At 46.0% G+C, this 23,347-nt stretch overlaps 1 pseudogene; it reads right to left on the bottom strand.

The window, feature by feature from the left end:
- LOC146796874 (extracellular calcium-sensing receptor-like) overlaps positions 1 to 23,347 on the bottom strand; it is a 231,655-nt pseudogene that overhangs the window by 60,751 nt on the left and 147,557 nt on the right.

Below are 23,347 nucleotides of genomic sequence, written 5' to 3'. Positions count from 1 at the left end.
AAATGGATATGGGGCGATAAGAACCACAGTCATCGGGAGGCTTACCGGGTTTTAATATAAGAGTAATAGAAGCTTCATTCCAAGTTGCTGGTGGTATGGCCCCTCCTACTATGATATGGTTAAATAATATTGTAAGAAAGGGAGAAATTTCTTCTACCAGGATCTTATAAAGTTCTGCTGGTAGGCCATCCAGACCAGCAGCTTTCCCCCTCTTACTAGCACAAATTGCTGCTTCTACCTCTTCCTTGGTTACCTCCTTTTCCAACATATCGCGTTGCAGATCCGAGAGTCTTGGGAGAGAGATACCCCTTAGCCAACTCTCTATATCTGCTAAGTCAATATTCTTGTCCTCCAAATAGATGTTCTGAAAAATTTTTTTAAAGGCGGTTCTAATCTCTATGTCGGAGGAAGCAGTCCCCTGGGTGGTTGTTACCTCGCTAATAATGTTACGCGCTCTGTCAGACTTTGCCTTCCAGGCCAACAGTTTACCAGCCCCCTCTCCATATTCAAAATGCGACAGCTTACTCGCTTCCCATTTTTGCAAGATACGTGTATTTAATATGTCGGATAAACCCGCTTTAAGGGAAGCCAACTTCTCTTGGAGGGGAGAATAAATATCTGTAAGATCTTTGTTCGTAACATTAATTTCTGCTTGCACTTCCAGAAGCGCTGCTTCAATAGATGTTACCTCCTGGACATAGAGCCTCCTACGATGTACAGCCTTATTTTTAATCACTCCACGAAGACTACACTTAAATGCATCCCAGACGACACGAGGGTCTGAAGATCCAATATTTATACGGTGCGTACCCCTACGGAACCCCAACAATGCTGGTACAGCCCGTGCCCAGGTCTTTGGAATGTGGGTACGGGTCATACCACACGTACCCCTACATCACCCCAACAATGCTGGTACGGCCCGTACCCAGGCCTTTAGAACGTGGGTACGGGCCGTACCGCCATTGTTGGGCTGACGTAGGGGTGGGCGTGGTACGACCCGTACCCACGCTCTTAAGGCGTGGGTACGGTACGTACCAGAATTGTTGTGTTGCCGGTTCGCGTCAACATCCACTTCCGTTGTGGCGGACGCAGGCGTTGCTGGACACGCCCCCACCCCCTCGAAGTGACCAGGCCCTGAAGGTCAGGTATGTCCAGGGCATGTATGATTTGTGACTTGGGTGGAGGTTATGTGTCCTGCCCCTGCCCCCCCCTGTGCCCCTGGGTGTTGTTCTGACCTTCTGCGGCATCTGCGGCGGTTCCTGTAGAGCAGGTGGACAGCTATGAGGGCCGGGATGACACGTAGGTTCGGGTCCATGGCTGTCCGTCGTGTACAGGTGCTCCTTGTGTGCGTCGTCCTGATTTCCCGGCAGTTTTTGGCAGCCGGAAAATATAATCCGCGCGGGGTGACGTCGGTACGGATCGTACTTCCTAGTTCGTGAAACGCAGCCTGAATGCGTCCTGACGTCACGTCGGGGCTTTCCCGGATCACATTTCTATGTATATTTTCGTCGGTCGGTGTTTTGTACGATTCGTACGGAAATAGTGTTTCCATACGAATCGTACTTGCATATTTGTAATGTTTTTTAACCGGGTACGAGTCGGACGGAGAAAATGCTTCGTCCGACGGCTCGTACCCGGTTTCTCCAGGATCGGAATCTACACCTTAATGGTTGATGGGCATGTGTATAGGTTTTGAATAAGATAAGAGAATAAATGCAGTATACTTGTGAATGGAACAAACAGTGGAATGGGAAGTACTTCATGCTCACGATTACGGGATGTGAGAGAAAATTATGTGTGTTCTATTAGAAGTGAAGCCCTGTATGCATCCGGAAAAAATGGAAGGACTATATTGTGGGGTAAATTTCTTCTACCTTCTCATTGTACACACTATTTTAACTGTGTATATCTCTATTCATAATTAGGGTTTGTATGATCTCATATAGTGTTAGATCATCAATTATTTTGCTACATTATGTTTGGTAGTATAACATGTCATGCTATCATTCTGCATTTACATTTGTAATATTGGAATTGTAGTTATATACTGTGTTGTATTTTATCCTGTTGTTAAGGAGGCAGCATTATTTTATGTCACTGCGTGAGAGGGCAGACGAGTTGTTGGTTGTGGGTTGCTGGGGTCTATATATCAATAAAGTGCGACTTTTAAAGATCTGATTCTGTGAAGGTCATTATTTTGGATTCTGCACTACATTTGGTGGGCTCAGAAGAAGGTATTTGGCAGGTAATGCCTCTGATGCATCCAAGAGAGTAAGCCATCAATGAAAGGTTTCATTTGGTTCAATGTAAAATGTTTATGATAGAAACTGATTCCACAAGATGGAAAGAGTCCAGAATCTGTCAGAGAAGAAGCTACTTTTCTGCTTACAATTTGAAGTTGCAGTAGGCGCCAAGATTACCAGAAAGGTATACTGAGAGAACTGGACATAATATTGATGTGTGAGATGCCCTTTATCCCACAATTTGTAATTTTTGGCATTCCAATTGAGGTATACCTTCAGAGTAAAAAACCTTTGTTTGGTATCCTGAGTTTAATAGTCACAAAGAGGGGCATAGCAAGGCACTGGGTGTCTCTGCATATGCAGACTTAAGGGCACTTTTTGACGGAGATGGACAGGTGTCCTGGGAGACAAAAGGGTGGATTATGAGAGCAGAGCTGCCTTAGCAAATTTGAGAAGATCTGGAGAAGGTGGGAGGAGATCTATGGTTCAGGAATCGATTAATCAAATAATACAGTTCAAGGTAGGACTGTGTAGGGGCATGCTCTCGGCTGTTCACAGGACGGAGCTATGATTCTTTGCCTGTGAAATTAGAAACATGAATTGCATGCAAGATGTACCTCAGGGGATGTGCATAACTGTTCGCGGAGTTAGATACAGTTGTTATACTTGAAGTTCCTGTCTGCCTGATATGGATTCATGGATTTATGTATTAAATGTTCTCTGCTCTATGATTGATATAATTCCAATTAAACATTTACAAAAAACTTATTGAATAAAATGTTTGGCAAGTCCAGTCTAACACAACTTTTGTTATTTTGCAGTGTATATAAATTAGATGTTGCAACTTCTGTCAAATTTAGTTAGTCCGGGAAATGAAAGGGCATGTAATAAATTCATATGTGGAATCTAGGCATTGGGATAAATGGGCCTACTAAGATGATAGGAGCTAGTTAACAAAATAATGTCCTTGTGACCCAAATACTAACTGCATGACTCTGCCTGTCCTACCACCTCTCTCAACCCTTTGCCTGTGTCTGAGACAACTGAGAAACCTCAATTATTTTACTGTGAATGTGTTCCACATGCAACGTGTGTCCGCTTATCTAAGTTTTTTCTGTCTCACATCTGTTTAACATCCTTCTTTCATAAAACATGAGAAATCCAAATCTTCCCTGATTTGTGGAGGACATTTTTTAAAGAAACCTGGTAGATATCTCCAGTCTTCAGATTTCTGGGAGGTAGATGTATTTTTGGTGAATTTTTAATATTTTTAGAAAAGCCATACATTTTCTTTGTGAAAACACCTTCTCGATCCTCACAGTTTAACAAATATACGTCTGAAAAAACAAAAATTGGTGGTTGTTTAGTTTCATAATCCAAACTAGATTCTACTATACAGTTATAGGAAGCTACAACATACACATAGGCAATGCTGTGCTGCCATTGTGTCAAAGACTAGTGACCCTCAGCCATGCTAACCTTGAAAGTCCAAGGAGAGTAATGTTCTCCATGTTCATGCTGACAATTATTTGTCAAAAGACCCTCCTGTTCACTTTAAATCATAAGCCATTGGCTTCCCCATCACCCTCTTCTTAGAAGGAGTTCATATACATGCATATTACTTTGGCACTGAACCCTTTTTAGGGCTCACCTAAACAGCACATGCACTGTTCTGTGAAGCGTATTGTTTACTGTCGAGTGCGCTTACGACCCACCCAGGGCATACCATGTGTTGTTTTTATTGTCCCTCTCATTTGAAATCTTTTAATTGCTTAGCTCCCATTGGCTACCCTGCCTTCTTCTGTTAGCTCCTCCCTGGAGGGTGGACCAAGTACATGTGTATTTCCTCATCTTTTAGCAATACACTTGTTTTTTTTTATAAGCGTTACCATATTATTCATGGACATGCAATGTGCTCTCCTACTTTTAACACTGGCATATGGATTCTTATTTATGTTGCTTTCCCTCTACATGCTGTCTCTATAGATGCTTTAATAATATTGAGACACCCCTCAGGCACATTAGATTATGCTCTGTAATTACAAAACAAGTTGATGAATGATTTCAAAAGATGCACATGTATTTTGAAAAATGCTTTCAAAAGAAGTGCTTTAGTTTTACAGTGGGTTTTCTTGCTTTCAAAAGCTGTGCTTTTTTACATTGCGTTTTCTTTACAAATAATGAGGTCATGACTTTGCATGTATTTGCATGTCTTTTCAGTAATTTCGAGTTTTCTGATGTTTTACAATCTTCTTATTTCTGTTGCTTTCACCCTATCTTGTGTGTCTTTCGATGCTTTAGTTACTTACACCCACAACTGTACTACTCTACTTCTCTCTTCTCTATGTTACTCCACTCTATGCCACTCCACTCCACTCTATACCACTTGACTCAATGCCACTCCGCTCCACTATATGCAGCTCAACTGCACTCTAGCCCACTCCATGGCATGGCACTCTACTCCACTTCACTCTGCTCTATGCCACTTCACTTTCCTCTACACCACTCCACTCTACTGTACGCTAGACTCTGCTACTCTACACAACTCTACACTACTCTATGCCACTCCAGTCTACAGCACTCTACCCCACTTCATTCTACTCTACACTACTCTACTAAATGACACTCCAATCTACCCCACTTCATTCTACTCTACACTACTCTACTAAATGACACTCCAATCTACTCCATCGCCCTCTACTCCAGCCCACTCTATGCCACTCCATATAACGACACTCCACTCAAGGCCACTCAACTCTTTGATAGTATATTTCAATGCCATTCTACTCTATACCACTTTACTCTACACCATGCTTCTTTATGCCACTCTATGCCACCCTATGCCACTCCACCCTGCTTAATGACACTCTACTCCATGCCATTCTAGGCCACTCCACCCAGCTGCATACAACTCTACTCTATGCCACTCCACTCTACCCCACTCCACTATTTGCCATCCTACTCTATGCTACTTTAATCGACAGCACTTTATGCCACTCAACTGCATGCCACTCCACTTTATGCCACTCTACCCTATGTACTCTACTCAATGCCACTCTACACCACTCACTTCATTTTACTACACTCTACAACACTACACCAGTCTATGACACTCCATACAATGCCACTGCTCTGCACCACTCTATTCTTCACCACTGCATGCAACTCCACTGAATGCCACTTTACATCACCCTACTCCACGTCACATTACCATATGCCACTCTACATCACTCTACATCACCCTTCTCCACGCCACGTTTTCATATGCTACTCTACTCTATGCCACTCTACTCTACACCACTCTACAGCACACTGTGCCACTCCACTCTATGCCACTCAATTTCTCCAAGCCATTTTCTGACACTCTACAGCACACTAGTCTATGGCACTCACTTTACTCTACTGTGTGCTACTCTATTCTATGCCACTCTATTGTAAGCCACTCCACTCTATGTCACACCACTTCACTCTATGACACCATGTAGCGTCATAGAGGGAAGTGGTGTGACATAGAGTGGAGTGGCTTACAATCACAATTTAGATCACAGTGTGTAGAGTGGCATGACTCTGCACACTATGATCTACACTACTCTTATGCCACTCCACTCTACTCACATTACTCCACTCCATGCCATTCTATGCCACTCCACCTCACTTCATTGCACTTTACGCTACACCACTTTACTCTGCACACTCTACTCTATGCCATTCTACTCCACACCACTTTACGCCACTCCACTCTATCCCACTTTACGACCCTCCATTGCACTCTCATATGGACTCTGCTGTATACCAGTCCCCTCTACGCCACTCCACTCCACTCTATACCACTTGACTCAATGCCACTCCACTCCACTATATGCAGCTCAACTGCACTCTAGCCCACTCCATGGCACTCTACTCCACTTCACTCTGCTCTATTCCACTTCACTTTCCTCTACACCACTCCACTCTACTGTACGCTAGACTCTGCTACTCTACACAACTCTACACTACTCTATGCCACTCCAGTCTACAGCACTCTACCCCACTTCATTCTACTCTACACTACTCTACTAAATGACACTCCAATCTACTCCATCGCCCTCTACTCCAGCCCACTCTATGCCACTCCATATAACGACACTCCACTCAAGGCCACTCAACTCTTTGATAGTATATTTCCATGCCTTTCTACTCTATACCACTTTACTCTACACCATGCTTCTTTATGCTACTCTATGCCACCCTATGCCACTCCACCCTGCTTAATGACACTCTACTCCATGCCATTCTAGGCCACTCCACCCAGCTGCATACAACTCTACTCTATGCCACTCCACTCTACCCCACTCCACTATTTGCCATCCTACTCTATGCTACTTTAATCGACAGCACTTTATGCCACTCAACTGCATGCCACTCCACTCTATGCCACTCTACCCTATGTACTCTACTCAATGCAACTCTACACCACTCACTTCATTTTACTACACTCTACAACACTACACCAGTCTATGACACTCCATACAATGCCACTGCTCTGCACCACTCTATTCTTCACCACTGCATGCAACTCCACTGAATGCCACTTTACATCACCCTACTCCACGTCACATTACCATATGCCACTCTACATCACTCTACATCACCCTACTCCACGCCACGTTTTCATATGCTACTCTACTCTATGCCACTCTACTCTACACCACTCTACAGCACACTGTGCCACTCCACTCTATGCCACTCAATTACTCCAAGCCATTTTCTGACACTCTACACCACACTAGTCTATGGCACTCACTTTACTCTACTGTGTGCTACTCTATTCTATGCCACTCTATTGTAAGCCACTCCACTCTATGTCACACCACTTGACTCTATGACACCATGTAGCGTCATAGAGGGAAGTGGTGTGACATAGAGTGGAGTGGCTTACAATCACAATTTAGATCACAGTGTGTAGAGTGGCATGACTCTGCACACTATGATCTACACTACTCTTATGCCACTCCACTCTACTCACATTACTCCACTCCATGCCGTTCTATGCCACTCCACCTCACTTCATTGCACTTTACGCTACACCACTTTACTCTGCACACTCTACTCTGTGCCATTCTACTCCACACCACTTTACGCCACTCCACCCCACTTTACGACCCTCCATTGCACTCTCATATGGACTCTGCTGTATACCAGTCCCCTCTACGCCACTCCACTTCATTCTGCTCTATACAACTCTAGTCTATGCCATGTCACTTAGCAATGCTGTATAGCAGCCAACTCCTGTACAACATGGCTAAAGGACACTGGCAAATCCACTAGTTGCAACATAGGTGAGAGTATTGGCTTTGCCAATGCTTGTTATAAACCCAGAATGATGTAAACTAGCTGTCAGTTCATGAGGTACAAACTTTCTCTACACAATGTACCATCATTATTCACATGTATGGCACTATCTGAGTGCCTGTTCATTTGTTTAAAACATACCCTTTTGTGCCCTTTTCTCACTTTGGATTCCTTTCTATCCTCCCAAAAATATTTAGAGGGATAGCATCTCAAGCATTCACCCTTATGAAGTTGTATCATTCACAGTTTCCTGGCCTGATGATGTTTTATTCTTATCCCCAAACAGGGATATTCAATGGTTTCTGTATGTTTTAGTTATTGAATAGAAATTTGTTAAAATGCCTCCCTCTATTCAAATCACAGTAGACATCTTCCCAGCTATAACTACTGACAATGTAAGATATAGTTCTGTACAAATGAACCTACCTGTTTGGTTGGCAATGCTCCCATCATAGCAGAGTACACAGGAGAAACAGCACTTGGGGCGTCCTTTGATAATGGACTTCCTGTAACCTGTAGAACAACTTTCACTGCAGACTGAGACAGGCACCTAGGACAATGACACGTTACAGTATTATGGAATCACTGGAATTACCATTTCTTGCTGGTCTTTGAAATCAACAGGTCAAGCTTGATACCAACTACAGTCCATTAAACCAGCAACCAATTTAGTTTCAGATATCCATAGACCATTGACTATTTTAGTGATTTCCATTTGAATCACTGAGAGAATTGAAGTGGAGCAACAATTAAGTGATTCTAAGGCAGTTTTCTTGGAATTTCATCTAAATCCAACAAGTTGTAGCACAGGGAGCTGGACCAGTCTCAGATGGGAGAGGATGTGTATCACATTTTAAAATAGTACTCTCTGGGGTTGTTGTTTCTTACTCTTTAAGGAAGCATACCCAGCAGATTTCTGTAGGAAAATGCCTCTTTTTGCATGATCACCCACAACGTTTTGGACTGATGCTGCTAGTTTTTCAACTCTGAGAGTGCACTGTGGCCTGCTAACTAGACCTCAGTGCCGGCATTCGAACCCATTACAAAATGTATGTTGAATTGTCTACCCCAATTGGCATAAGCTGACATCCTTATAAGTCCCTAGTTTATGGTGCTAAGGGTATTCAAATGCAAAAAGAACCATTGATGGACAGAATGCAGAACAATGTCATACATTCACCCCAGTACAGAGATCTGGGCCTAAATCCATTGTTTCTTTGCTCACCATGCCATTCCAATTTGGACCCAGCCATATGCAAATCAGTCTTGACCATGTGCCCAATGGGAACAGTCCAGCCTGAACTGCCAGGCTAGGTCCTCACTGGACTGGAAACAAGCATCCTAGGACCGGTTTCAGGGTTTCACCCCTCTTCAGCCAGGATAGCTTGATTCCAGTGGCATGGCGAGCACGGGACCCATGTCAGAGCATACCCGTCCCACTCGGGGTGACAAATGCAAAAAGAACCATTGATGGACAGAATGCAGAACAATGTCATACATTCACCCCAGTACAGAGATCTGGGCCTAAATCCATTGTTTTTATGCTCACCATGCCATTCCAGTTAGGACCCAGCCATATGCAAATCAGTCTTGACCCTTTGCCCAATGAGAACAGTCCAGCCCGAACTGCCAGGCATCCTAGGACCGGTTTCGGGGTTCCACCCCTCTTCAGCCAGGATAGCTTGATTCCAGTGGCATGGAGAGCACGGGACCCACGTCTGAGGCATCTAAATTAGAGTGTCCACCCAGAGCTGGAGCACTGATTGTGCCACAACTGTATATGACAAATTACAAACGGCTCCGAGCCTGCCACCGCAGCCTCGAAGAACAGTTGTAAACTGCTAGTTTGACTTTGCCAATTGAACCAATAGCAAAGCCCCCACTTCCCTTAATAATATATAATAGGCCAGGCGGTAAACTCTTGCAGAATTTGGGCAGTCCGTGCTCCACGGAGGAGCATGGAGTTCCTGAATTCCACCTTCGGGGCGCGAAGCTGAGTTTTTTTCTGTTTGTACCCGAGATTGCCAATATAGTACATATTGCGGTCCTGAACTCACCACTCGAGTAGCTTTTGAGCTCGAGAAGCAGCTAAAGAGATTTTCAAGTGGATTTTCATCTCCAATGGATTGTTGGAGTTCTTTTTTGTGTGAGAAGCCTTTTTTTGCACTTTTCTTCCAGCAGGAAGGAAGTGCCCCAGGTATTCAAACTTCCTGTTCCGGTTCAACAGGCTACCACGAATGCTAGCCCATCTCCTGTTCACTTTTAATTTGGATTTGGAGCTAGAAGAATCTCTCTCCTTGTCTGCTGCATATATACCATTAGATTTAAAAACGTTGTGTTTGAGATCTCTTAAGTTAAACAATTCTTGTATAAGGGTGTTGTTTGTTTGATAGACGGCATGCACCATTTATTTTTGTACTTTTGTAAAAAATTTCAAAGTTATTGTGGTAGGTGGCCTGCATTTTCAGTAGAGTCCTAGTTCTATTTTTGCATTAATTTGTCTTCTTTTGTAAAGGAACAATGTTGCACAGTTCCACACATTTTCTCCATGTTTGTTAAATTGCAATACTTACTTATTTTACTGTGTGGCCTAGTCTGCCAAAAGGCAGTCCAGTCGGCCCAGGCCAGTGCTAGTCGGGGGTGCATGAACCAACTGTTTCTGTGGTATATGTTGTTTTAAAACATCATTTAGGCTGGGATGGTATTGGATTAAATCAATAATTTTATTTTTTTGTGTTTCACTTTTCTTTGTTTTAAAAAAGTATATATGTGGGGTAATATTCGATGCCTTGGGAGGATGTGTGTTATAACGTTTTTATAGCTCAGGGAATTTTCATTTTTGGTATTGCTGAATTAATGGCAATGTTTTCTTCAGTGTTACCGTGCCTCCTTCATCTGCCCAGTGTGTACGTGTGTGTTTGACATAGGCCACCATTAATTTGTTTTTGTTCTTCATGCCATGTGGCCGGGGGGGGCATTTTGTGGAGTGTATGTCCCTAGGACTGAATGTATTCTCTTTGATCCCCATGCTTCCTTGCTTGCTGTTGTTGTTTGACCATGTAGTTCTGCTAGCAGCCATTTTGTGCATCCAGCCAGTGTGTGTTTGTCTTAGGCATGCATGTGTTCTTTGTTCCCTTTGCCTCCTTGCTTGCTGTTGTTGCTTGGTCGTGTGGCTGGCAGCCATTTTGTGCATCCAGCCAGTTTGCCTTTGCCAAAGGCTTGCATGACTGGATGTGATATCATTTTAATAATATGCTTGAGGTTCATTGTAGTATGTATATTAGGAATATTAATTTGATGAACAGTACTTATTTATTACATGCGTCATGTGCATTTTTTTATTTAGCCCCTCCTTGCCTCAAAGTAGGTTTCTTCTCATCCTCTTGTTCAAACATTGGCAATTATTGATTGTTTTTTTCCTGGCTGGCGCTCCCTTTTTCGGAGAAGAAAGAAGGAAGGAAGGAAGGAAGGAAGGAAGGAAAAGGAAGGAAGGAAGGAAGGGAGGAAGAGAGGGAGGAAGGAAGGAAGGAAGGAAGGAAGGTAGGTAGGTAGGTAGGTAGTAGAGAGGGCTTGATACAGACTTTCAAAGTCCAAGTGATCGCATTGTAGCACATTTTTGCATTTTTGCATAACTGCAGGGAAGAGAGATGTTTAAGAAGTAGGTTCTGTTCAGTTTGCATTGCTTTTTCATATTGTTTCAGTTAACAGAATGTGTCAAAGCTGGCAGTTTTTCATCTACCATATGGCAATAACATATGGCCTTTGTGCCTGGTCCTAATGATCCAAATGAATATCTGGTCCTGACATGGAATGTGAACAGCTTCAACAATAAGGTCAGAAGGGAGGCAGTCCTGCAGTGTGCCAAACGTTATCCCATAAAGATACAGATGTTAAAATAACCTATTCTCGTGTGCACAAATTAAAAACATGTTAAGATCAGTGCCGTAATATCAGGTTTTCCACTTAGACTTTACAGAGGGTTCTAAAGGTGTAGTCATATTGGTATGTATGAATGTATGTGGTATCTCTATAGCGCAAACCCAGCCAAGAAGGCAGTGCAGCGCTGTAAACTATGTAGTATATTACTTCTTCCCTTTCTTCTTATTCTTCTGGCTCTTCCCATTCACATCTTCCCAGAGAAAGACAGACTTTATGTACTGGTGACTGGGTCACTTGGTGGACACAGTTGAATATTTCTTAGTCTTTATGTTCTGTGCACACTCACATACGCATGTTTTATTTCCATAGTGTAAACTAAGCCTACTGCCTCTGCTCTTCCCATTCACATCTTCCCAGATAAAGGCAGATATTTCAAAGCATTATGTAAAAGTGACAGGTTCACTTCATGGACACTTACTGGATATCCCTTAGTCTTTGTGCTCCATGACACTCACGGAGAGCACCCTTGGAATCCCCACAGACCTACTGGTGGATATCTGAAATTGAATTTCTATCTAATTGGGTGGCCTGAAAGTGGTTATGAGAAAACTGATGGCAGGCCTCTACACTAAAAAGTAAATACATTATGTTCTGTCAATCATCAATCTTTCCAAAATGTAAGTAACCAGAGATGGCTATTCAGTGCAAAACATAAAGTATGAAGTGAAATCTTCTATATAATACATAAGGGTAAACATCGTGTATATATAGAAAAAGTGACAAGATTGTCAAGGCCTTAAGAGACCCATCTAAAGTCGTTGGGGCATATTAGCAAGAACTTGTGATATTTATCGCAAAATGCGCTTAGCGCGTTTATTTTTATCGCTGCCTATCGCTGGATATTTTAGCGGAGAAAACATGCTATTAGCAATGTTTATCTCCACTGTGATAAAATATCCAGCGATAGCGGCGAAATGCCTGAATATCGCTGGAAATCCAGCGATATTCACGCATTAACGCCATGGTGGACTTTGCCTGAAAATCCACCTCCCATTGAGGAATACAGGTAAGTCAGGTTTTCAGCAGGTGTTAAATACTAGCAATAATCGCGCTTAGCGCGACTTTTTTTATCGCTTTGCCTGCGTTGGTAATAGGGGGAAGTAGTGTTAGCGACTGTTTTCAGTTGCTTCTAGTTGGGAACGCCCACCTTGCATGTCATTAGCGATAATCATAGCTGGCATGCAAGGCGTTATGAAAACCGGCCGCTATCGCCAGAAAGATAGCTTGCTGATAGGGCGATAACAAAATCGCCACTTTAGCGGCAAAACGTGCTGCTAAAGCGGTGATAAAGCCCTTTCTAATATGCCCCTCTGAGAGAGAATTTCTTACATTGAAATCATAATATTTGCCCTTATTATCCAGCTCTAGTGCAAGTACTTAGCTACGGCGAACACAATCTTCACCTCGGTATCAGCTTGCAGCAGTCTCAATGCAGTGTAACGCTGTCTAGTACCAAGCTGCCTACAAATTAGGACTAACCTCTGTTTCCATGGGTGGTCATAGCCTGGGCAAATTAAATATAGGGGTATATTCATAAGAACATGTGCTAAACATCACCAAAAAATGTTAACGCAACTTTACACATCGCAGCCTATCGCGGGATAATAAGCCTGTGTCAATGTGGAATTCACAACAAGGCGGTACCATGCAATAGTCCGCCGAAACCGCGGACAATGTCGGTGATACAACCACCTCGATGGAGATAAAAACACAAACCACAACACCAAAAAACCTGGGATGGGTCAAAGCGCGATAAGGAAATCAGCGATAAGCAGTGCCAGGCCTGCAACATACACCTGGCCAGCGGGAAAAATCACCATAAAAGTAGAAAAATCACCCAAACGCAAACTGACTAACACCCAAGCACCATGGAGGCAGCCGGAGCAGGCGCAGAGGACCCAGCGCAACCACACAAGCACCCCGGACGACCAGCCCGGGACATCGGGGATAGGCAAGGGCAAGGACAAGAAGAAGAGGAAGACGAAGTTCAGTCCTCAGGCGTACAGGATCATAGTCACGGAGGTGATGAAACACCATCAACAACTGTTCGTCACCTCCAATGTGTCATAGGGCACCAAAACTGGAAAATGGTGGGACATCGTGGACAAGGTGAATGCCGTCGGAGAGCACAAGAGGACAATGGACGAGGTTAAGAGGCGATGGAATTACATCAAGCGGAAGATCAAGGATAATCTCGCAGCCAACCAGAAGGCAGAAATGCAGATTGGAGGTGGGGGCCCAGTGCCACAGCTCGAGCTGGATGACATGGAGGAGCTGGTGTCGACAGTCATCTTCTGGATAATGTGGCCGGAGTCGGGGGACCGGACACTGCTTGACAGGCCACAACACAACCGCAACAGGGTGAGTGACCACCAGGTACTGGGGGGATGGGTGGTGATGGCCACAATATCACACATGCACAATCAAGCAGAGCACAGTGCACACCCTCAATGACTCTGGGCCATCGCCCAGATCCATAGACTGTCACAATGTACAACGCCATGCTGTCTGAATGTCAACATGTCCCATGCGGCTACATACATGTGGACACATTGCAATACACCATCTCCCCTTCACATTGCAGAGCCAGCATCAACACCTCCTACAGAGCAGTCCCAGCCACTCTTCACTGATGACGTGGAGGACAACCCCAACATCCAAGCCCTCCTAGACATCATTTACATCATCTGTGACTCACCTCCAGGATCAGGGCTGACCGGCTGCATCGAGGAGACCCCACCCACCACCCAAACCACCCAGCAGGATGGTACCCATGACCCGCCAGTCTTCCAAGACCCCCAGGAACAACACATGGCCTTCCAACACCGAGTGCTGGAGGCCCAGAGGGAGATGGCTGAGCAGGTGCGGGTGGTGTTCGACCTCATGGCTACTGAACTGGACACCATCCATGGGTGACTAGAGCCGCTCCATGGCCTTCAAAGAGTCCTCACTGACATCACTGGAGTCCTGATGTGGAGAGAAAAACACCTGTCCGCTCAGAGGGGCTCCAGCGATAGCAGGCGTGAGCTGGCGCACATGTGGAGGTTTATGGAGGACATGGTGTGGATGGAGGCAGAAAGGATGGCAGCCATCTCAGTACATCAGCGAAATGTAGCTGGGATCTACCATGCCCTGCAGATCATCATCATGGCATTGCTGCCACAAGGTGTGGCGCAGATAAAAGCTGCTGACCCCACACCATCCACATCTCCGCCCCCTGGTGTTTCAGTGCCCCACAGTGCAGCAGGCATATCCACTCCGGCACCTGATGTGTCACTGCCACACAGTGCGGCCGACAACCCTCCTCCAGCCCCTGATGTGTCCGTGGCACACAGTGCCACAGTCGGTACTGCAACACCCACGGGTGGGGCAGAGCACACATCTGGGGACGAGGACGTGGATAGGTTTGTGAAAAGGAAGCACTAGCTTTCATTTCCTCTACCTGGCCTGTTCCTGCTTGGTGCCGCACATGGCCACATGACCTTCCACTGACCCCAGGACACTCCAATGCACTCACTTTGGACAGCGACATGGACTGCCATATACTGTTTGATGACCAATGAGACGGCAACCAGACTGCGGACTGTACCCTACCTCTTCCGCAGTACTTGTCATCCCCGGATGGACTCTGGCTGGACCTCCCGAGCCGATATTGTGTTGTGTGCTCGGCTTTGCCCTGTACCGCTCCAGCTGCAGAACTGCACTGAATGTGCAATAAACATCCAGTGATGCACTGCTGTGTTATGTCTTTCATCATTCATGTATGAATGTGTGGCTGAATGCAGGGACAGTGATGTCCCTTGCGTCAATGATGCTCAGCCTGTGCGATGCCAGTCAGAGGGTGCTACATTGCACATTATGTACCGGGTCCCATGAACACTACAACAGGTACACACGCATCAGTCACTTCCATTTCCGGACATGGACTGAACCACCCCCAGATCCAATGAATCATTGTTGCAAGCCCTGCACTGGTCTGGCGTATGGCAGGCCAGACCAATCCTCTTACGCTCCGTGGGGGGCCCTCATTGCTACCCATCGCAGGCGTACTCACTGGTGGTGTGCAGGTCACTGGTCTAGTTGTCAGCATGTCACAGCCACTCCCTGAGGGAAGGTTTGCATGCACACCACACCCATCCGGCACAGGCGTCACGGGCATGTGACGCTGCCAACATAAGGGGCCGACAACGTCACATTCCCCTCTGCCGGTGTTGATTGGATGACAGATGCTCCATGCTTCTCAATGATAAAGGGCAGATGAGTTGTTGCGCATAGGGTTAGTGGCACCCGAGGTCTTGTGGCTGTCACGGGCCAGCCACCACAGGTCTCTGACTGGGGTTGCACAGGGTTAGTGGCACCCGAGGCCTTGCGGCCGTCACGGGCCTACCATCACGTTGCGCTGACTGGGGTTGCACAATGTTAGTGGCACCTGGAGCATTGCGGCCGGCACAGTCACGCCACCAATGGACGGTGACTTTGGGTGCACTGAGTTAGGGGCACCTTGAGCTGCTGAGCGGGTGTGCAGCCTGTAATGATGCCCTGTACTGGCGGTCTGGGCCACTCAGGTTTTGTGTGCCCTGCTGGACCGCCATGTAGGCCAGAGTCAGCGTGCAATGTGGACCTACCGCCATGGGGCTGAGTGGTTGTGCAGCCTGCGATGAGGCCAGGTGCAATGGTATGTCGTCTGCCATGGAGTAATCAAGACCCAGAACCAAATGTGGTACCTGGTGGCCTGCGGAGCGGGGCTGCATGGTATGGAGTGTGCCATGTCTGCAAGCCCCGGACTTGTGGCTTGCAACAGCAGGTGGTGGGACCTCCTGTCTGCATGCTGGTGGCAGAAGGTGAGTAGTGCGGCCTGGGTGTGCATGGGCTGGCATGATCCGATGGGTGGCAGGAGGGGCTGGGGTGCCTCTGTCTGGGTGTGCATGGGCGGGCAGCCGATGTTGTCTTGTGCAATTGTGTGTACTGTGCCAATCATGTATCTGGACTCTGTTTCAGATGACTCGTCTGTCTCAGATCTGTGACCTAATGAACAGCACTACATGCCAGCAAGTGGTTGGAGACACACCAGTGGCAGCAGGTGAGCAGTGTGGCCTGGGTGCGCAGTGGTGGCGCTCTCTCTCTCTCTCTCTCTCTCTCTCTCTCTCCTCCTCTCTTCTTCTCTCTGTCTCCTCCTCTCTTCTTCTCTGTCTCTCTCTCTCCTCCCTCTCTTCTTCTCTCTCTCCCCTCTCTTCTTCTCTCTCTCTCTCTCTCTCCCCCTCTCTTCTTCTCTCTCTCTCCCCCTCTCTTCTACTCTCTCTCTTTCCCCCTCGCTTCTTCTCTCTCTCTATATCTCCCCCTCTTCTTCTCTCACTCTCCCCCTCTCTTCGTGTCTCTCGCTCTCTCTATCTCTCCCCCTCTCTTCTTCTCTCTCTCTCTCTCTCTCACTTCCTCTCTTCCTCTCTCTCCCCTTCGATCTCTCTCTGTCCTTTGATGTGTGCAGGACACACCTTCTCATCATGATTTTTGACTTGCAGGCTGTGACCTACGGATTGGCCCGAGGGGAGCCGCAATGTGTCTTCATTTCATTTCAGTGTTCATTTTAATAAAGTTTAATTTGTTGCTTTGGAAATAAATGTGTGATGCTCATTTATGTGACGACACATGCATGTCACCAGTTGTGATTCTGCAACATCATGAGGATAATTTTGTATGTGATTGGGTGTAGCTGATGTGGCATGTCTTTGGTCGGGGGTGCCGGGGAGGGAGGTCATGGGGGTGGTTGCGGCGGGTGTTGTTTCCCGTTCAGCCCTCCGGGCTGCATGTTCAGTTGCTAGGGTGCACCTGTTGTTCTTTAGGTGTGGCTCTGGGCTGGTCTCCCTTTTGTGGACCAGGCTGTGGTCTGACTAGCACCAGGTCAGAGCAGGTGTTATTTTCCTGGTGCTAGCGCGCCTTATCGCCTGTTTCATGTTCTTATCGCCGTTCTGGCTGTTCGTTGTGAATGTTGTGGAGTGGTGATGTTGCGGCTTTTGGCACGGGAACGCCTACTCTGCATCTCATTAGCAATAGTTGTGGGGGTCATCCGCGGCGATGTTTTTTGCAGCTGCTATCACAGGTAAACTGTGGGCTGTTAACAGCAGCTTGTGATTGGGGCGATACGTTTATCGCAACTTTGGCTGCGATAAAGTGCCGTTGACTCGGCAAAAGATCCTTGTGAAAATGGCCCATAATGTACAGGTGTCTCGTCCACGTGTAGGCAAACAGGAAATACAGGATAGCTCTGATCATGAGTATACTTCCACTTGTTACAGAAAGACTTAACAGGGAGGGTACCAAATCGAAACTTAATATAAAGTTACCTAGCTAACAGCCAAGATGTAGTCAAGGAAATCTTCAAACTTACACTGATTCTTAAGATCCATAAAATCTACAGTAAGGGTGCCTAAGTTCTTGCCACTAACTTCCAAACCCCAAGCGTGGGCCCTGTACAATTCCTTTACACATGCCTTGGCTGAAGGTGTCAAATGGGGCTTAGTGCCCCAATAGTAGTCCAAGCCCAATTGTATCAGTAATGCCTGAAGGTTGCTTAGCCATTTTATCTTGTTTGCCTCATCCAAGTCAACTATTTCTTTGAAGGCTCTGTAATAATTTTCCAGCGCCGGGGTTGACCTCAGTTTCTGCCAGTATGCAATGGGTTTAAGTTTGGTCATGCTCGCAAAGGACATAGCACCAGTATACCAGAATAATGGAAGTGATTTTTGGAAATTATTCTTGGCTGTGGACAAAGATGATAACTCAATATGACTCCACAATTCGGCTCCATATAGGGCACTCACTACCGCCTTTGCCTGCGAAATGTTAAGTGCAGGTGATATCTGCATCATTATCAAGGAATTCTACAGCCTTAAAATCCCTGTAGTCTAGTGACAGACTAATGCCACTTTAACTGATTTGGGGAAGCCATGACATGTTTGAGGTGAGCCTGATGCCCAGATAGTCAAATTCAGACACCTTTTACAGGTTGTAGCCACTCAAAATATTGGGCCCTTTGAAGGCCCTGTGAGGAGCAATGGCCATAAACTTGTTTGTTCCCAAGTTTATTTCTAGTGCCAATTTTTACAAAAGCATGCGAACTGGTTCAACAAAATATGTATGTATGTTGAAGTTTTCAACACCAGCAAAGTATCTTCCTCAAATAAGAGTGTGGGTATTCTGCGACCTGCAATCATTGGAATGTCATTACTGCACTGCTCTATAGTAGTCACCACATCATTCAGATACAAGGAAGGCTTGCCACACCGCTCTCTTCACCTTGATTTCCTGGGTGAGCTCACCTTACTTGAGCGTGAGTGTTCGAGTGTAGCTAGATTAGGTTGTCAAGCGTTGACAAAGGAATCCCCTTGTTTTTTAGCGTCTCCCTGAGCTTATCACAAGGGACTAAACCGAATGCAGTTTTTAGGTCCACAAATCTACTTACAGGTGGGCTTTCTGGATGATCACCATTTTCCAATAGATAGACATGAATGTAAACACATTTTGTGAGTCATAAATTGTGTCATTTTGCAACTTGCAATTTGCGAATCGCAAAATGTAATGTACAACAGTGTCTCAGACAATTTTTGAGATTTCCAATGGGGGTCGCAAATGACCTGCCTCATTAATATTAATAAGACAGGTCACAATATGCAACCCCATTGGGAAGCACCAGCACCTACAGGGTTGGTGGCCTTCTGGGGTCAACAGACCACCATGTATGTGACTGCTTTTTAAAGAAAGCAGTTTTTTTTTTTAGATGCAGCACGTTTTCCTCAAAGGAAAATGGGATGTATTTAAAAAAGAAAAATGAAAGGTTTTTGTTTCAGTTTTTTAAGAGTAGGCAGTGGTCCATGGGACCACTGCCTACTCTTACAAAATATTTTCCTTCCATTCACAAAGGGGAAAGGGTCCCCAGTGGACCCCCTTCCCGTTTACGAGCGGCTTACCAACTTTTTGAAACAGGTGGTAAACTGCTAATGTTTTGCAACCGCAATTGAGGTTGCAAAACAATAATACATGGAAATGTGACTCGATATTAGGAAGGGATGCATTTGGCACTCCCCTTCCTAATAGCGAGTCGAAAACCCTATTTTCCGAGTCGGTAATAGGATACCGGCATACAAAATTAGGGTTTGTAAATTGCACGGACCAATTTTGCGGTCGCAGACTGGTCGATTTCCTGTTAGCGACCGAAAAATGGTCGTACATCTGGCCCTTGATCTATGATGCTTATTTGTTTTCTGAACCTTCCCTGCAAGGGTGACAGGGAATTGGCATCTTCAATCCATGTTTCAAGTGAACCCAGTAACTGTCTGGAGAATACTTTTCAGGAAATGTCTATTCAGCTTATTGGCCTGTAAGTCCTTTGAGCCCTTTCTGCGGATGGGTATGATCTCCACTGCTTTCAAACATGCAGGTATCTCAGCACCCTCTATTACTGCATTTGCAACCCTGTTAAAGAATACCACTCAGTTTTTGATGTCAGCATTGAAGAGGTTCTCAGGAATCCCATCCGGATCAGCAGCTTTGCCTGGGACAATGTTCTTGATTGCACTCATTGTGGTCTCATGGTCTATAGTCAAACTGGGTTCAGGACTAGAAACCCTTTGAGTTAAAGAAACAAAATGGTGGAGTCAGCCTCATCTACTGTATCATAAAGATCTGAAAAGTGTTTCTACAATACCTGGGACTGTATATGGTTATTCAAGCTTGCTTTTCCACAATGGCACTCATTGGCCACTAGCTTCCAGAATGTCTTTATGTCTTTTGTTGTGACCGCATTCGAAGGTCCCAGAATTGGGCATCCCAAGTCCTGTACGCCTTCAGCTGCACTACCTTATATTGGGTCCTCTTGGTTTTTATGTGGTCGCAGATTCCACCTTTTACAGCGGAGAGCAGCTCCTTTTTGGCAGTCCTACAATCTTTGTTTAATCATGTATTATTTGGTTTGGAAGTTGTTTTGGACCTCCTTTAATTCCAGTGGAAACACTATCCCATGACAATGTAAAGGACCCTGTATCTATATATAAATGTTTGGTCTCAGGGTTCAAGAGATTTCTAACTCTTCGATGAAGGTGGTAAGGGCCTTGTTTTTCTCTTCCAAAATATTAGGCTGGGTTTAGCCCATTTCGGTGTATGCCTATTGTTTGCATGCCTGATGTTTCTGCTAAGGGCCAACAGAGCATCCTCCACATGAGTTATAATGTTTGCCAATTTGCAGGGAATGGCGTTGTGGTAACTTTCGATCCTTGCAACCACCTTTATATCTATTACAGCCCTCCTTAGGGACAGAGAGACAAGAACATAGTCAATCCTACTAGTATGGCCTGGCCCGGTGTAAGTGTGGTGAGCTTGGTAGCCAGATCTGGTACAGCCATTACAGGCAGATAAACAATAGGACAAAGTAAGTGAAGAAATTGATAAGCATGATCTGTGTATTGCTTCACAGGAGGTGTCGCCAAGGCAGAAAGGCCACATTCCTTATCCTCACCAATGGCTCAAAAGTAGTGTTAAAGTCCCCCACAGTCTTCAGTTAATCGTAGATATTTTGTTATAATTATTGTTTATATACATTATTTGGCCAACCTTGTCGGTAAAGAAAAAACCCTGTATCTCAGAAGAGGCTGTTTCAAGAGGCCCTATATCAGCAATCAGTGATGAATGAACCCAGGTAGTTAGTCTACCAGAAGGGTGACCTAAGCCTGTATGGTGGGCAAGAATACAGAAACTAAAATAGCTCACACTGCTCACTGGGATCAAGCATCATGTCTCTTGAAATAGACAGATGCCAAAATGATCAATGAATTATCCCCAATCCAGGTCATCATTTTAGACTTCAGGCCTGCCACGTTCTAGCACAAGATGTTAATATTTTTTTAATTTTTGACTATTTCAGGATGCAAAGCAGTGGAAAAGGACACCTTGATAAGCTCCCCATGGAGCCAGCTGGACCCCGAAACCTGGGCCTTTAGACAAGACCCCACCCCGTGTTGCCTTACCCACTGTAATACAGGATGGACTTGGGTTGAGGCAATCAACCATTGATATCCCTAATTCCTCTCTGCAACTTAGGGTGGCAGGGCGGATGCTAGCTGCATGAGAGGGTGGACATGGGATCTACATTTTTAACTTGATAAAGAAGCTGAGGGGAGGGTTTTTATGTACACCTGAAAACCACTAGACTCTCCACCATCTGTGAGTGCCTTAGTTTGACTTCTACATAATAACTGTTGCTTGCTGAAGTATCCTGGAATCTATTCACTTCTACAATGTCTGCAAGACCACTGACTCACTGTCAGAGAAACTGCTCTCCCATCCTCGCAGCTCTGCCATTAAGTGAGGCCCTCTTGAGCCCCTGCACTCCCATACTCTTTGTTGTTCGAGGCCCTCCTCCACCGGCAGGTTATACTTGTGCCTCATCCATTGTGGTCCAGTGGACCTCTGACTCCTTCTCTCACCCCGCTCTCTGCCCCCTTCATCCTCTCCTTTCTGCTCCGTTTCACCCTTTAACTTCAACTCTTTTTTACACACTTTGTATCACTTTTCTACTGCTCTCTGATCCATTTTACCCTTTAACTTTTTTCACTCTTTGACTCACTTTTCTTCTGCTTTCTGATCCGTTTCACCCTTTATTCTTTTCAACTTTTCTACTTTCATTCTCCCTCTTCTTTTTGCTTGCTTTCCCCATTTTTCATCCCGCTGCTTCCCCCGTTGCCCTTCGCCCCAGCGCGACCAGCCCGAGCCACTTCTCCTCCCCTCTCCCGCCTCCCAGCTGTCCAGCCATCCTGACCCCTACTTAACCAGCGGCTTGCCACTGGTGTGCCAAAGGGGATCCAAAGGCAAGCCCGTCTGCGCCCGTCCGTGACCCAACTGCAACCAGCACCAGGAACCCTGGACCTCTGCACCGCCTACGCTACAACCCAGTGGAACGCCACGCACTCAACCCAGGCCGCAACAACTGCTAGCTAGCCTCACCAGCCGACACCCAAGGACCTTTCAGCTGTCAACGCTTACGGCACACCTGCAGTACCGACAAGACCACGGATCCAGCAGAACCTGCCCGCAAGAACACAACCGCACTGAAGACCCTGCAATGCATCCTCCTCAATGTACGATCCATCCACAAACACGCCACCGAAATCTGGGATCTCCTCGACAGCACCAGCCCAGACATCGCATTCGTCACCAAACCTGGATCAACACCACCTCGGGACCAGACATCACCATCGACATTTACCAAGGATACAAGATCTCCGGGAATAACCCTCCCAGCCGCCCTGGAGGTAGAATCGCCATCATCCACAAGTCCACCCTCCGGCTGAGCACACTCCCCGACGAGCCCACATAACTGATGGAACACTTACACTTCAAGATACAGGCCAGCCCCACCACCACCCTCTGAGGAACCCTCATCAAGCGACACCCTGGACCCCGCGGACTATTTACCAACTCCATCACAGACATCATCTTGCTGCAAGCCATCGCATCCACCAACTACACCTTGCTGGGGACCTCAACTTCCACCTTGACAACCAACTAGACCCCAACACCATATCCCTCCTGGACAACCTCCACAACATTAAACTTCGCCAGATCGTGACCTAATCAACGCGCTCAGTAGGACACACCCTAGACCCCCTCTTCACAAAAGGAAACTCCATCACTTTCAGCCACACCACCGATCTCCCATGGACAGACCATTGATGCGTCCACTTTTCCTTCAGAACACCCACCACCCACAGACCCCAGCACCTGCTCCCACAACGAAACTGGACCAAAATCACAGACGACCAGCTCACTTCCTCACTCCGCAACTCTAC

The sequence above is a fragment of the Triturus cristatus genome, chromosome 10 (assembly GCF_964204655.1).
Source record: "Triturus cristatus chromosome 10, aTriCri1.1, whole genome shotgun sequence".
NCBI lineage: Eukaryota > Metazoa > Chordata > Amphibia > Caudata > Salamandridae > Triturus > Triturus cristatus.
This window is presented reverse-complemented; position numbering and strand designations above follow the sequence as displayed.